At 35.8% G+C, this 15,000-nt stretch overlaps 1 protein-coding gene across 1 annotated transcript in view; it reads left to right on the forward strand.

The window, feature by feature from the left end:
• LOC135210327 (uncharacterized) overlaps positions 1 to 15,000 on the forward strand; it is a 702,311-nt gene that overhangs the window by 13,252 nt on the left and 674,059 nt on the right.

Raw genomic sequence — 15,000 nt, forward strand, 5'->3', positions numbered from 1 at the left:
TCTAATCCTAAGCAATATTCTTGTGGTTAAGGCAACATAAAGTAAGATCATGAAATTTTGGAGAGAAATCTTGTGTTTATCAGTTGCACATTAACAGCTATATATTACTTTCGTCGTATTATATCTCTTTTAAATCGTACACACATAGTTATTGGATGCTATTAGTAAAACCTCTTAGCTTGATCAGTAAATAGACATATTTATCATAAAAATCTAACTTTTCATATTCAATAGCAAATATCCAACAACAGCAATATAAAATAACGCATTCATTATTGCATTAACTACCGTGTTTTGAAACCACGATTTAAAATTCAAATACTTCTTCATACTGTTAACAGTTAATATTTTTTTTTCCTCTCTAAAGATTTTTGATTTTGCCTTTTTAGGTTTACAGATAGCTTAATTAGACTTGATTTCTTTACTTAATCTTCATCTTTTACTTTTAGTTCCATGGATTTTAAATATTCACTTTAACCTCTCAAAACAGTTATCACTATACAGCTACAATTGTCATTTACCTTCTTACAAATCATTTTTACCCTTCGTGAAGACTTATTCACGAACATGGGGAAAAACAACTTACCTACCAGGCAATTCTTTTTTTTTTTTTTTTCCATCTTTCTAAACATTTGTCTTCATCTTGAGGATGTTAGTATGTTACCTACCAAATTTATCGAACATTTTAACATTTATGAAGACGATTTTATTTACCATCTTTAGCAATAACTTTTTACATTCCTGAAAACACGATTCGAAGAAAGTGGCATTTCCGATATAAATTCTCCAATTGTATTCTATCCAATTTTTGTGCTCAAAAGCTCACCTGAAAGAGGTAATTTGATATTTCAGTTGTTAGTTTTTACCTTTCCTTCGAAAATTACCGTTTGTAACTAAAAAGGCGTCTTCCAAAAAATCTATTCACTTTAACCATTCGAAAGAGTATCCAGTATATCCTTCTTCACAAACTTCATTATTCATTTCCATTTCTATGAAGACTTATTTCTTTTCTTTATATAGATGCAACTGACCTTTGTAAGCAGTAAACCTATCATTCCATTCCATGACCCATTTGCTTGCAGTGCGCCCCAGTAGCCGTCACCTTGCACGATGCTGTACCTGAGGCAGAGGGAGATGTAATAAGAAAGTCTGCCTTCGAGGGGTCAGTTGAATGAAAGCGTTCATTGTGCCCACAGAGGCTGATGGCATTGGTATTTCAGGGCCTCCTCGTGACCATATTTCGTTCATAAGCTCCTCTGGCACTGAGTGAATGATTTTTTTTGTAAAATATAGCTTTGTTGGGTAATGCACCATTACCTTACGTAAAGGTGCTTCCACACAGTCGGGCAATGTCCGACAGGCAAACATTGTTACCATATCATAGGCAAAGGAGGATGACGTCATAAGCGTTGAAACGATGGAAGTAGATCTGGCAACAAACAGTGATACCAGATGAGGTTGAATACCAGTGTTTTTACTCTGCTCACAAGGCAAAGACTTGCAGACAATTGTTAATTGGTAACAATTTTTTTCCGTCGAACATTGTTCGACCGTGTGGACGCACCTTAAGAGTAATGCTAAATAAATCAGGGTCATCATTTTCGTATTGTTTTTGACCCTTGACCATGAATGCCCAGGTCATCGTGTTATGATTTCCTTCCCTTCATGTCTTTTTGAAACTTGGCTCACACTGGCGAAAGCCTTATCAACGAAGCAAGTCCCAGTTAAGATAACAGGTCTGTGAGGACAGTATTCAAAATCAGTTCATCGTCTCTCTCTCTCTCTCTCTCTCTCTCTCTCTCTCTCTCTCTCTCTCTCTCTCTCTTCTGTTGTTAATTTTTTTCTTTAAAGCAGTCGTTAACACCTCTTCTCTAACAGTATTGTAGGAATGAGATCTGTAAATATTGGATAATATATGAAATAGTTGCATGGCAAAATTCCCTGTAAATCCAAATTACAGCGCTTATGAACAAAGAACAAAATTAAGGAAAGAAACAAATTACAATATAATGAAAATGAAAATGAAAAATCTCATAAAGCATATTGATCACTTTGTTTTAGATGGTCCTGTTCCCTGACTATGTGAATAAGACACTCATTCCAATGACTGAAATACGGTGGATTTGGCCGTGGCTTTGAGAATTGTAGTTTTTTTTCCAATTTTTTTTAAAGGGTCAAAAGTACATCGAATCGATGCTTTACTCGTTTACTTGACCATAAAATAGAATGGAGAAATATTTCTATTCTTCGTGGAATCCTAAACTCATCATGTCGGCTATCACTTCATGAGGCAAGTCCACATTAAAGACATTGTCGATCTCCTCTGTCAAAAAGTCCAAACGCTTTCCGAATTCGTTTTGAAAGTCAGAATAACAAAAGAAAACCACTACAAATATCTCCATCTCGTATAACGAAATGTCAAAAATCAGTTAATCGGAATAGCAAACTTTTGAAGATTCCTAAGGAGGCCATGAAACCAACTCATTGTTACATACTATCTCCTAAGAAAATGAGTCTTAAATCATCTGCAAACATAACTACAATGTTGTTCAAACGCGAACATTTGTCATTTTACGAAGACCACAGCATAAACTCACGTAAAATTCAGCGACTTCGACAGAGCGATGAGTAAGTTGCTCATTGGTCCTCTGGCGGTGGAATGACCTCCTTCCGAGAAGACTTCCACGTGCGGTGGCCATGACTCTGCAGCTACACGAAGATGAGGCGCCCTCGGGAACCATGCAGATATAAAAAAAATTATTCACGGAATGTTAAACATTAAACAGTTGATGCTCGGTTTTGACTGCAAAACGTTCCTCATTTCATCATTAACATTATAATAGCCAACATCATTATCATATACCGTCATTTCACTTTTAACGTTTGTAAAGAATCTTGGAGACGTAGCCTGAACATGCTCCCAAACCGGAGATATACCGCGCACAAAGAAAATCACAGTTCACTGAAAATTTGCCATCGTTACTTGTCCTCTAAAAAGGGAATTGAAAGAATGGGATTAGTGGCTTCTTCTTTGGCTGTCCAGTCTGGCTCTGGGCCGCTTTCGGTCGTTCAGCGTGGAAGGCAGTGAAAAGGAGTTTAGATCTAAGTGTTTGGCCACCAAAATAAAGAGATCAAGAAAATAAAGAAGTTATAATGGTATAGAACTATCTTAGGTGGAACTAGAAAGATGATCCCACAGTTGGACTAGGTAAAAGTGAGAGAGGTTGGACAACAAGATAAAAGAAAAGAAGCGGGAATGGAAGTAAAGTAATAGGCTGAAAGTTAAGTACACTTAGTCGAAGGTAATCTGCCAGCACCGTTCAGTAATGCTCACCAGTGACCCACGGGGAGGGAAATATAGGTATATGTTAAGTTTCGTATTTTATAGTCTGATATTATTGTGATGGGAAGGAAGAGGGGCATATCCTATAAAATAATAATAGTGGAGAGGCAAATCCACAATCAGATTGTACAAATACATTTAAAAGTGAAGCTGAACAAAGAGTTTTTTTTTTTCAGAGAATCTGTACAGATCTATCTGTACAAATATACAGTCGTGTACATTTGTAAAGACTAGTTAATGGGGCCCGGTACCCAGGCGGTGAGGCCGGTTTGTGCCACGGTCCCAGACGATGTGACTGTGCTGTAAAGTAACAGTTATCTAACACCATTTTTTCTTTTTCTTTTTTTTGCCGAGCTAGCACTCGAACTTTTTATTTCCTTTTCTTGTTATTTCCTATGTTGTTGTACCAGCCCCACTTGTCAGAACGTAAGAATTCACAATTCAATGTTTACCGTAAACTACCAACCGAGTGGTAGTTTTCCCGGAATTTTCACCCGTATCTTACCATATTCAGCTACGATTTGAAAATGGCTTGGTCTTGTTAGTTAGGCAGTCACTGAGTAGGGAAAGACCCTCTCTCCTTCACCCCTCTTTAACCCCTAATGCTAAATTGGTACGTCAGCTGTTAAGCACTTGTGTGATTCCGCACCGGTTAAAAGTGCTTACAGACAACAGACACACAGATTTGTTTCATTTTGAGACTCGTGTACTATAATAATAATACATTAATATAATAATTATATAATATGCTTTATTTCAGCTCAGGGCCATATACGTTGAATATACAAAATACACACAGTAACATACACAATCTAGATACATGAGACATGATAAAATAGAAAAAGAAAATGAATAACCGGCACTTATCCACAAAATAGCTGAGGTAGCACAAAAGCCAGCAATCCATCATACTGGTAATAACAGTAATAATATTGGTGAGAAAAAAAAATGCATTGAGAGTAATAACAGTTAGTGCACATATTATATAACTTAAATTTCAACTAGAGACCTTAGGTGGTTACAGTAGTCAGGTTCAGAGGGCTAAATACATAAATTAAATGTAATAAAATTTTAACTTGATAGTAATCACAGTAATAATAAAAAATTAGAATATCAGCAGTAAATGTAATAATGACAAAAACTGCAGATGACATCTTGCCAATACAGAGATTAAGTTCTTTATGGGACAAAGGCCTCATTTTCCCATCTTTCCCACAATTTAGATTTTCTTCTTGCTTCACTCCTTAGGATACTTTGTATGAGCGAGTTGCTGCTGTTTCTCACTCGGGTTACCAGACTGGACATTGTTCGCCTAACAATGATTTTTAAATTGTCCAGGTGGTTTTCTATGAACATCTGTGTGGCGGAGTGGTAGCGGGGAGTGTTTGTGAGGCGTCTCAGAATGTCACTGTGCACAACAGTGATGCGTCTCATGGTCTCTCGGGTATAGTTCGTCCAGAGGGAACACCCATAGATACTGTAGCAGTACGAGCGGAAGAGCAGCAGTTTCACGTCTCGGTGACAGAAGGCAAACCTCCTTCCAATCATGTTGCCAGCTGCACATAGTTTACGACGCCTCTGTTCAATGTCTGCCGTATCTTTTAGGTCGTCGGTGATAATGTGACCCAAACACGGAAATTCGTGGACAAATTCCAGCCGATGGTTTCCGAGGAAAATTTGAGGTTCTGCAATATGCTTAAGCGATCTCGGGAGCAGCGACATGCACTGGGTCTTGGTTTCGTTGTAGATTATATCAAATTCCTCTGCATATTGGCGGCAAGTGTCGATGAGTCATTGGAGACCTTGCACTGATGGGGAAATCAGAACCATATCGTCGGCGTAACAGAGGTTGTTTATAGTTGTTTCATTGATGGTGCATCCGATTGGGAGCGAGTTCAGTTTGACATTCAAGGCATCTGTGTACATATTAAACAGGTATGGAGAGAGAATGCCCCCTTGCCGAAGCCCGTTTAGGGAGCCGAAGGTGTAAGATAATACGTTACCCCATTTGACACAAAATTGCTGTGTGGAGAACCAGCAATGTAAAATGCCAATTAGGTACAGGGGTGTGCCCCTTTTATGCAGCTTCAGGAAGAGCTTCAGGTAGTTTACTCTGTCAAATGCTTTTCTCACATCTACAAAACAAAGGAAAACAGGAGAGGCTGATGATAGGTAGTAGTTCAGCAATTCTTTCAGTATGTAGATGCAGGTGTCGGTTGAGTGGTTTGCTTTAAACCCGAACTGGTTGTCAGTGGTGTGTAGAAAGGGGAGAAGTCTCACTAGAAGAACAGACTCAAGTATCTTCGATGCAATCGTTGTGATTGCAATCGGCCGGTAGTTGCCAGGGTCAGCTGCGTCCTTTTTGATTAATGGTATCAAGTGAACTAAGAGTAGGGAGTCTGGAAGAAACCGGTGAATTATGCACGCATTGAATAGGGCAGCTAGCAAAATGTAAATTATCGGATTGCAGAATTTGAAGGCCTACGCAGGAAGACCATTACAGCCAGGCGATTTATTATTAGGTAGGCTGTATATGGCATCGCTGATGTTACCTGGCGTAATACGGTCTGCAAAATGAAATTGAATGTTGTCAGTAAGGAGGTTATCTACATCCCTTCGAGAATCTTGATCATTTATGCAATTCAGGATATTGTTGAAGTGATCGCCCCACATTCTTGCAATAGCTTCGTCTCCGACTGCTTCCCCTACTCTCTGTGATAGCTTTTTAGTTTTGGGATTTAAGGACTGGATATCTTTCCAAAGACGAGGATAATCACCAGATTCTAAGTTTTTAGACATTGCATCGGCTCTTAGTTGTTTTTCATTTAACCTGCAGTGCTTAAGAGCAAGTTTGAACTGCGCTCTCGCCTGTCTCATTAGTAATGCAGTGTGCCCTTCCCTGGGGCTACCATTTTGCCTCCACAGTAAAAACATTTCTCCTGAGTATGTATACAGATCTTTAACCAAGTCATTCCATCCAGGTATATTACGAGAATTACCTTGACGAAATCTGTAGGCAATCCTGCCCGAAGCAAGCATAGCGGAGATTATGTTCGAATAGAATTCATTCAGATCCCTCTTGTGGTGGTCATTTCTACAATTTGTGTTAGTACAAAGTAAGGCGTCTGCCGGTTGAACTATTGACCGCAGCCTGGTTTCCGTGGTCGCCCTAAAGTATCTGGTTTTCTGTTGGTTTTTAAAATCCCAGTTTACCGCTGGTGGGCGATCAGTTAGGGGGTTCACGGTAGGGAGGGCTGGGGTACTGAATGACACCTGTAATGGGATGTGATCGTAGCCCGTTGCAAGATCATAGCAAATATTGCAGGTCATAATAGAATCATGAAGTTGTGGAGATGTGATGCAGTGGTCCAGCCAGGAAGTTGTAATAGCGTCCGCTCTATTATGTACATATGAATAAGAGGAGGGAGGGAGAGTACTATGAGTATTTTCTAATAATAATGATAATAATAATTTTAGTTGGGAAAAATAAAAACTCTCTATCACGAGAGTTCATAAAATGTTTTAAAGGATCCACCGAATGATATAAAATTGTTTAAAAGTTCATGTAAAACTTCATAAAAGCTTTCGAAGCCTTCTTTGGGTTCGTCTTCAGTCTAAAGATCAACCCAGATAAGGGTTCGAAAGCTTGCATAAAGTTTTACAGTTATATTATTGTGAACCTTCAGAACACTAATAATAATCCATTTGATCATGGATACAATGAGTCCGCCCTTCATTTTGTGAAATATTGAGGCTCATGCAGATCATTCCCATCATTTCTTATGTCACCAGATGTGTTGCAAAGGAGTAAATGTTCCTGCAGTAGAGAGTGTACCGACCTTCACGTGAAGGTAGTATAAAACAATTAGTAGATTACTGATAAATTATGAGAGAAAATTTAAAGTCCTTATTGTGTAATGTGAAAGTTATGCATGTAAGAAATGGTTTTTAGGCTAATTTTCTTACTGTTGATATACTCTAGAAGAAAATAGAACCATTTGGTTTTTCCTCACCTTGATCCCAAAAATTTTTACAAAATGAAGTAAACAAAAGATATTTGTTATCTAAACAAAACACTAATCATTATTTACATATAGAAATTGAAACCTAGTTTAGCTTAAGTAAGCTGAGAAAACACTGTAAAACTTGCTGTTAGTATTTGCCTCTCAGTAGCAAGATCCCCAGAATTTTAGAATTCACAACTCTACAAACAATGATCAAACTTATCTAATTGGCCAAAACTTAGTAAAATAGTTTCCAAGTTAATAAAGACCCAGCTTTTGAATTCTGGAATTCAAGACATTTTATAGACTAAATAAGATAGTTGAAGAGAGACTTGCTGCTGCTTGGGTTAGCTATCTAAGCGCCACCTACTCCGAGGTGTATAGTACTAAGCACCTTCTGGTAAATGTAAAATAGACGGCCGGACGAAGATATTGTTCATTAATATAATTTGTCGACCACACGATATAGCAATGGGTATATATAATACTTTGATCCCTGAGGGGCTAGTACTAAACATGGCGTCCCAAGGAGCTTCCGCCATGTATAGTACTATAGTAGATTCACATCACCTGTGCTTTGTTTGTATGGTGCTTTTACGTTGCATGGAACCAGTCGTTATTCAGCAACGAGACCAACGGCTTTACGTGACTTCCGAACCACGTCGAGAGTGAACTTCTATCACCAGAAAAACACATCTCTCACTCCTCAATGAAATGGCCACCTATGCATTTGATGTCTAGGCCCGCCTCTTACGACGCTCTTAATGGCTGTTGATAAGCCAGTCACAGGGCTGGAAACTCAGTCTTCCACTTCTGAGGGATACATTTGAAAGATGTATCCCTCAGGAGAGGTGGAACATACATCCTGCCTTATGTGAATTCTCTCGAGAGACTGGCAGTTTCAAGCCCCGTGATTGGCTTATCAACAGCCAATCAGGAGCGTCGTAAGAGACTGACCTAGACATCAGATGCACGGGCGATGTGAATTTACTAAAGCACCTCGGAGTAGCAACAGAAAATCTTACTTGAATTTCAAGAGGTTTCTCTGCAAGGAACCCTGGGTAGCTGCCTCAATCCACGAGTCCATTTCAGAAGTGCGACTTGTTGGTATCCTCGTTCCTGTTCGAGTCACTATGCAATGAATAAATAAGAATAATGAAATTATATTTATATATCAAATATACTGTGAAAAGTGGATGGCAGTATGCCCGCAAGGCTTGATTATTTATCAGCTTACACTTGCTGGTAATAAGATGCGTAACACATTTTTAAAATCGTAAAGTATTTACAAAACTATAATTCAAACTCAGTTCAAGCAACATAAGAGAATGCATTCATACTTAGCTTCGAAATGCCAGTGTTTGCGTAGAGAAAAGGTGAACTAAAATACGTTTCATATTGAGATAAATGTGGTAAAGCGAGAAACTAACTACGCGTTTTGTTATTTTTTTTTACATATCTGATAAACAGAAAATCTTCAAAGCTAATCATCTTCGCAGGCACTGAAATAAGAAAGTAAAATTATATGGTCTACTTTGTAAATGTTAGGTTTTCCATAAACATTGATCGAAGGTTTCTATATTATTTTAGTAAAACTTTGTTAGAGAGACATCCAGCAACGATCTTAGAATGTGTAATTAAAGGATTAACCCTGTTTAAAATAAATATCTCCATTACTGGAGTGCCAAGCGAGGGGATGGCTGGTATTCGTGGACCAGAGTTGCCAAGTTTCATACAAAACTAATTCCCTGTTGTTCGTTTTCCACTGAAGAACGTTCTCCAGTACATCATCATCATCATCAACATTATAATAGCCTACCTCATTATCATACTCTTTCCTTCACTTTTAATATTTATAAAGGTATTTGCAAACGTAGCCCAAACATGCTCGCAAACAGTGATATATCACACGCATAGATCATTGATAAAAAAGACAAAGGCTGTATTTATTTATTCAACAATGAAATTAGCATCCCGATTATCTAATTACGATCTTGATGGCACGCACTACGCTGCCCGTCATGTCTCCCCTACCCTCCCAATCCCCTACGTACCCTGCCCTGGTCCCGCCCCTACCCAGGGCGGACAAACAAACTTGCAGGAGGCGGGTCGTGTGTCATGTCTCCCCTACCCTCCCAATCCCCTACTTACCCAACCCCACCCGGGGCGGACAAACAAGAAAGATCCACTTGGATTTTAATATTATAGAAGTAGTCTTTACCACTTTGAACTGACGTTGCATAATGGGCCAACAGGATAATCATGACTGCTGACGTCAACACCAAACACCATCCCATATCTGAAACTGAGAAATGAAAATTATTATAAAAATCTTAATGAAATACACAACACAAGTCAGAGAGATCACAAATTCGATGCCCTCTTCAGCTTACTCTGTTTTACTGAAAAAATGTCTGAGGATCAGCCAGATCAACACATTTTAATATACAAATAGTATGGAATATCTATTAAATAAACATTTTTCATTTTCCTTTCTTCTAGGCGCTGTTCAGCTCTGCTAATTCAGCAGTTCCATTAAAAAATAATTATAGCCTATATAACACCATAACACCTCCTTTTAATACATTCGAACAAAAACACTTTTACGGTTATTGTCACTCAGCTTGTCCTCTAAACGAAGTTTCCTTTTAATATAAACTTTAAAGGCAAATGAAATATTTTAGTGTTTCTTATTACCAAACTGACCTATTTAGACCTGGTTTGAGGCGAAAAAAACTATTACGCAAATTCTTTAAAGAAAGTATCCTGCAAAAAAAAATAAATAAATAAAAATAATCCGTGAGAGGTTAATATATAGAAATGGAAAATAACTTACCAGCAAGAAAAGGCTAAATTTTAAGGACTAGCAAGCATGGAAACACCACCTGAAAAACCAAAATAGGTCCCAGTGCTTGGGGCTTGTACCTAAATTTCATATAATCCATCCATCCCCCGCCCCCCCCCCCCCCCCGCCCCTTTTTTATGCAAATATATAATTTGCCAGAGCAGTATGCTTTCAGATCATGACTTCATACTTAGGAGACAATTTTATTGGTTACCTTTTCTCTATTTCGATATTGAAAATCAAATAAATTTCATAGCTTGAAACTGCGTTTATAAGCAGTCTGACATACAACCGTAGAAGTGTAAAAATGATTTTCGAAAAATACGTGTTTGTTGAAGTGTTAAAATCAAGGGGAAACTTCCTATAAAAAATCGACGCGACTTTATTTCGAGATTCAATGGTACTACTCGGAAAACAGTATTTCGAGAGATTAACGACCATCTGTTACGGTAGGCATTGAAAGAATATCCTAAATTAAACAATTATTTGATTATGCTGCCGTAAGAGAATTCGATGCAATTGTACATTATATATATATATATATATATATATATATATATATATATATATATATATATATGTATATATATATATATATATATATATATATATATATATATATATATATATATATATATATATATATATATATATATATATATATATATATATATATATATATATATATATATATATATATATATATATATATATATATATATATATATATATATATATATATGTATATATATATATATATATATATATAGTATATATATAGCACATATATAGATTATTATATATTATATATATATATATATATATATATATATATATATATATATATATCTATAGATATATATTTCTATATGTTATATATATATATCATATATTTTGTATACTATATTATATATATATCTATATGATATATATATATATATATATATATATCTTTATATAATATATTAGATCATAATATATCTATACATATATATATATATATATATCTATATATATATATGTATAACTGAATCACGAAAGTTAGGAAAGTGATAAATCCATAAATAAAGGTATATGCCACGAGGGAAATTAAACAACGGAGTACCCGCGAGATCTTTCGACATTCAAACGTCCTATACTTAGCAGACGAACTGACTTACATGAGGAAATGACAATACACAAATGGTCGTATAACTGACGGATAGGGATTATAAAGAGATTAGTACCTAGAATCCGACACACCTGGAAGATGAGTAACCTTCCCAAACAAGCAAAAACATGGGTACAATTAAAAGTTTAAGACAATCTGCTCAGACAAAAGGACAAGACAATTAAAGGATTATTATAGGTGACAGCTATTCAGAACGTTGGTAAACAAAAACATATTCACAACACATATTCACAATACATATTAAAGATACATATACAACGAAGATATCTGTAAGGCAACTAATTTTTATTTAAGTCTGTAATTATATCTTTGAGGTCATTCTTAAACATGTTACAAATACAAGGGTCTAAATGAAACAGGCCACAATTAATATTGAAATTACAATGAGAAGGAAGTTGTATTAAAGCAGATTCTAAAAGATTTCGTGATAAGACATCTTTTGACCTTGCAATTACTGAACTACCAATCCAATTTATTTGGTGGTTGTTTTCACTTAAATGAATGAACATTGCATTAGATGTTTGCCCAGTGTTTACAGAATGTTTATGCTGGCTTAACCTTACTTCTAAGCCCTTGCTCAACTGTCCGAGATAAAATGAGGGACAATCCATACATGGAATTTTATATATTATGTTGTTGCTTTCTCTGGGGCCATTTTTTATTAACATTCTTTTAGTGTTATTATAGGAAAAAACAAGGTTGACCTTAAAGGATTTTAGCAATGATTTAATGGTTTCAAACCCATTAAAATAAGGCAAACTGAGAATGTTCTTAGAATTTTCTTTCTGTGTTACACTATAAAACTTTTTGTGGGCTTTATTATAACAAATATCTAATATATGTGAAGGATAACTTAAATCTTTCCCTATTTTTCTTATGTATTGAATTTTTTGATCCAAATATTGGGGGCTGACAATGTGCAATGCTCGTAAAAGCATAGAAGAAAAAATTGATATTTTTATGTTAAGATGGTGGCCTGAATAGAAATGAACATAAGTTAAGTTGTTGGTCGGTTTCCTATAAACTCTTGCAGTGGCTGTGTTGTCTAATGTTTCATTGTGCGTCCTAAATATGTTTGTCCTATGGTTCGCGCCCGTGAGCCGACAAATTTCTTATCGACTAAATAAAAAAAAAAAATCCCCCTTTGGTTACCATATATGAAAATATATTGGTAGTTCCAAGGTAGATATTAGATATTAAAGGACATTTATAGCTCGGTATGTATATGAATCACGGTAATGGGAGATATATATATATATATATATATATATATATATATATATATATAATTATATATATATATATATATATATATATAATATATATATATATATATATATATATATATATATATATATTATATATATATATCTCACATTACCGTGATTCATATACATACCGAGCTATAAATGACCTTTAATATCTAATATCTAACTTGGAACTACTACTATGTATTTTCATATATGGTAACCAAAGGAGGATTTTTTTTTATTTAGTCGATAAGAAATTTGTCGGCTCACGGGCGCGAACCATCGGACAAACAAATTCAGGACGCACAGTGAAACATTAGACCACACAGCCACTGTAAGAGTTTATATATGTATATATATATATATATATATATATATATATATATATATATATATATATATATATATATCGAACTACAAATGTCCTTTAATATCTAATTCGCTCTACCTCGGAATTAATATATTTTCATATATGTTTAACCGAGGGGGAATTTATTAAGCGATAATAGAATTGGAGATCGACGGACGAAAACCATCGACCTCTCAATTCCAGGACTGGCAGTGAAGCCCTAGACCACCCCGCCACGGTGGCTTCACTGCCAGTCCTGGAATTGAGAGGTCGATGGTTCGCATCTGTCGATCGCCAATTCTATTATCGCTTAATAAATTCCCCCTCGGTTAAACATATATGAAAATATATTAATTCCGAGGTAGAGCGAATTAGATATTAAAGGACATTTGTAGTTCGATATATGTATATGAATCATGGTAATGTGATAGATTTATATATATATATATATATATATATATATATATATATATATATATATATATATATATATATATATATATACACTTCTACCTTGACTAGTTTCCATAATCAATGGTTAATGAATACTTCTGTAGTGTCATTAGACGTTCTCACGCATATTATTATTTTTTATATATTAGATATTATTGCAATATATTGTGGTTCTGCTGCTGTAATTGTATATCATAGTTTTGGAAATCCTCACCCATGCCAGCACATACTCTAGAATTTTGTTTTCCAAGCTGACGTGTGACTGAAAATTGGCTTACTCGGGGAGTAAGCCCACAAACTACTTTGTTGTTGTTCATGTGGGGGGTAGGAAAGGTCTATGGAAGAGCATAAAAATAACTGAAAAAGGTGTTGCGCATTGAGTTAATGATACAGGAATTTTAGAGTTGGATATTTACGATTTATTTTTTAGAATGAAAACGTAAAAATTAGAGAATGTGCGTGTTAAACAGTTACGAAAAATTATTTATAATAAAATATAATGTATTTATTTCAATTTTCGTTGTTGAAACAAGGCTCTATGTAACCATAGATTTTAGCATGTTTTAATTTATTTGGTGAAGTGTATTCAGACTGTTTCTGTTCGATTATTTTGCTTTTCCACTTACGATTGAGATTTTATGAACGTGTTTAATTTGCATCCTTTTTCCTTGTTGTTAGTATAAGTAGTACTAAGTATGAGTATTAATTACGGAGACCTCTTCACGTTAAGTTAGGAATATAATGTTTACATTGTATGTGTGAGGGTAAAATCGTCCACGCGTCTCTAGTAAGCTGGAGTTCGCATCACGCCTTGTTGCTCTCAATTTCCCTTTCAGTGCTGAATGACGTCATTAGTCCCAGCACTTGGCCTTTGTCCTAAATTCTATATTCTTTTCCAGTCTATTCTAGACAAAGTTGAATGTAGGACCTTGAGTCAGAGAGGTTTTCTTCTACGAAAACAATATGCAAATGATTAATGGCGCAGACATGCATCTGTTTCTGTTGTGCTATTAATGACCTAACTTTGTTTACAGTGTGACGTCTTGCGTGATTCTTATTAAGGGCCCCATACACTGAACGATTGTATGAATGATTGTGTGAAGGATTGTCTGTACCTTTCGCAAAAAACATCGTGTATGGGCTTGTCTGAATGCAAAAGTGGGCGAAGCTCCGTGTCTGAACGATCTCAGCGGGAATCTGTGACGACCAGGTTGCTGGCTTGCAACTTATGTGTGTCATACACAGGTCGTTCAATGTATGGTTTTGTCTGCCGACATAAAGCTACTGCGCACGTCTGTTCTAGAGAGGATGCCATGTCTTCCGAGACAAAATCTTTGCCTAGACTGAAATCGGTGCGGAGATCGTTCGTACTGTCTGAATAGTCTGTGTATTTGTCGATAACGACAATCGTTCAGACTGTCGTTCATACAATCGTTCAGTGTGTGCGGCCCTTACTCTTCTTCTCGTCTTTACCGATTGGTAATTCTATGACGTCACTAAAGTGTAACAGTTAAAAAAAAAACTTTATATGCTTTGCTTTGAACAAGTACAAATCTTTGTGGAGGTGTCTTTCCACACCATTCAT

Source organism: Macrobrachium nipponense, chromosome 39 (assembly GCF_015104395.2).
Source record: "Macrobrachium nipponense isolate FS-2020 chromosome 39, ASM1510439v2, whole genome shotgun sequence".
In the NCBI taxonomy this organism is placed as follows: domain Eukaryota; kingdom Metazoa; phylum Arthropoda; class Malacostraca; order Decapoda; family Palaemonidae; genus Macrobrachium; species Macrobrachium nipponense.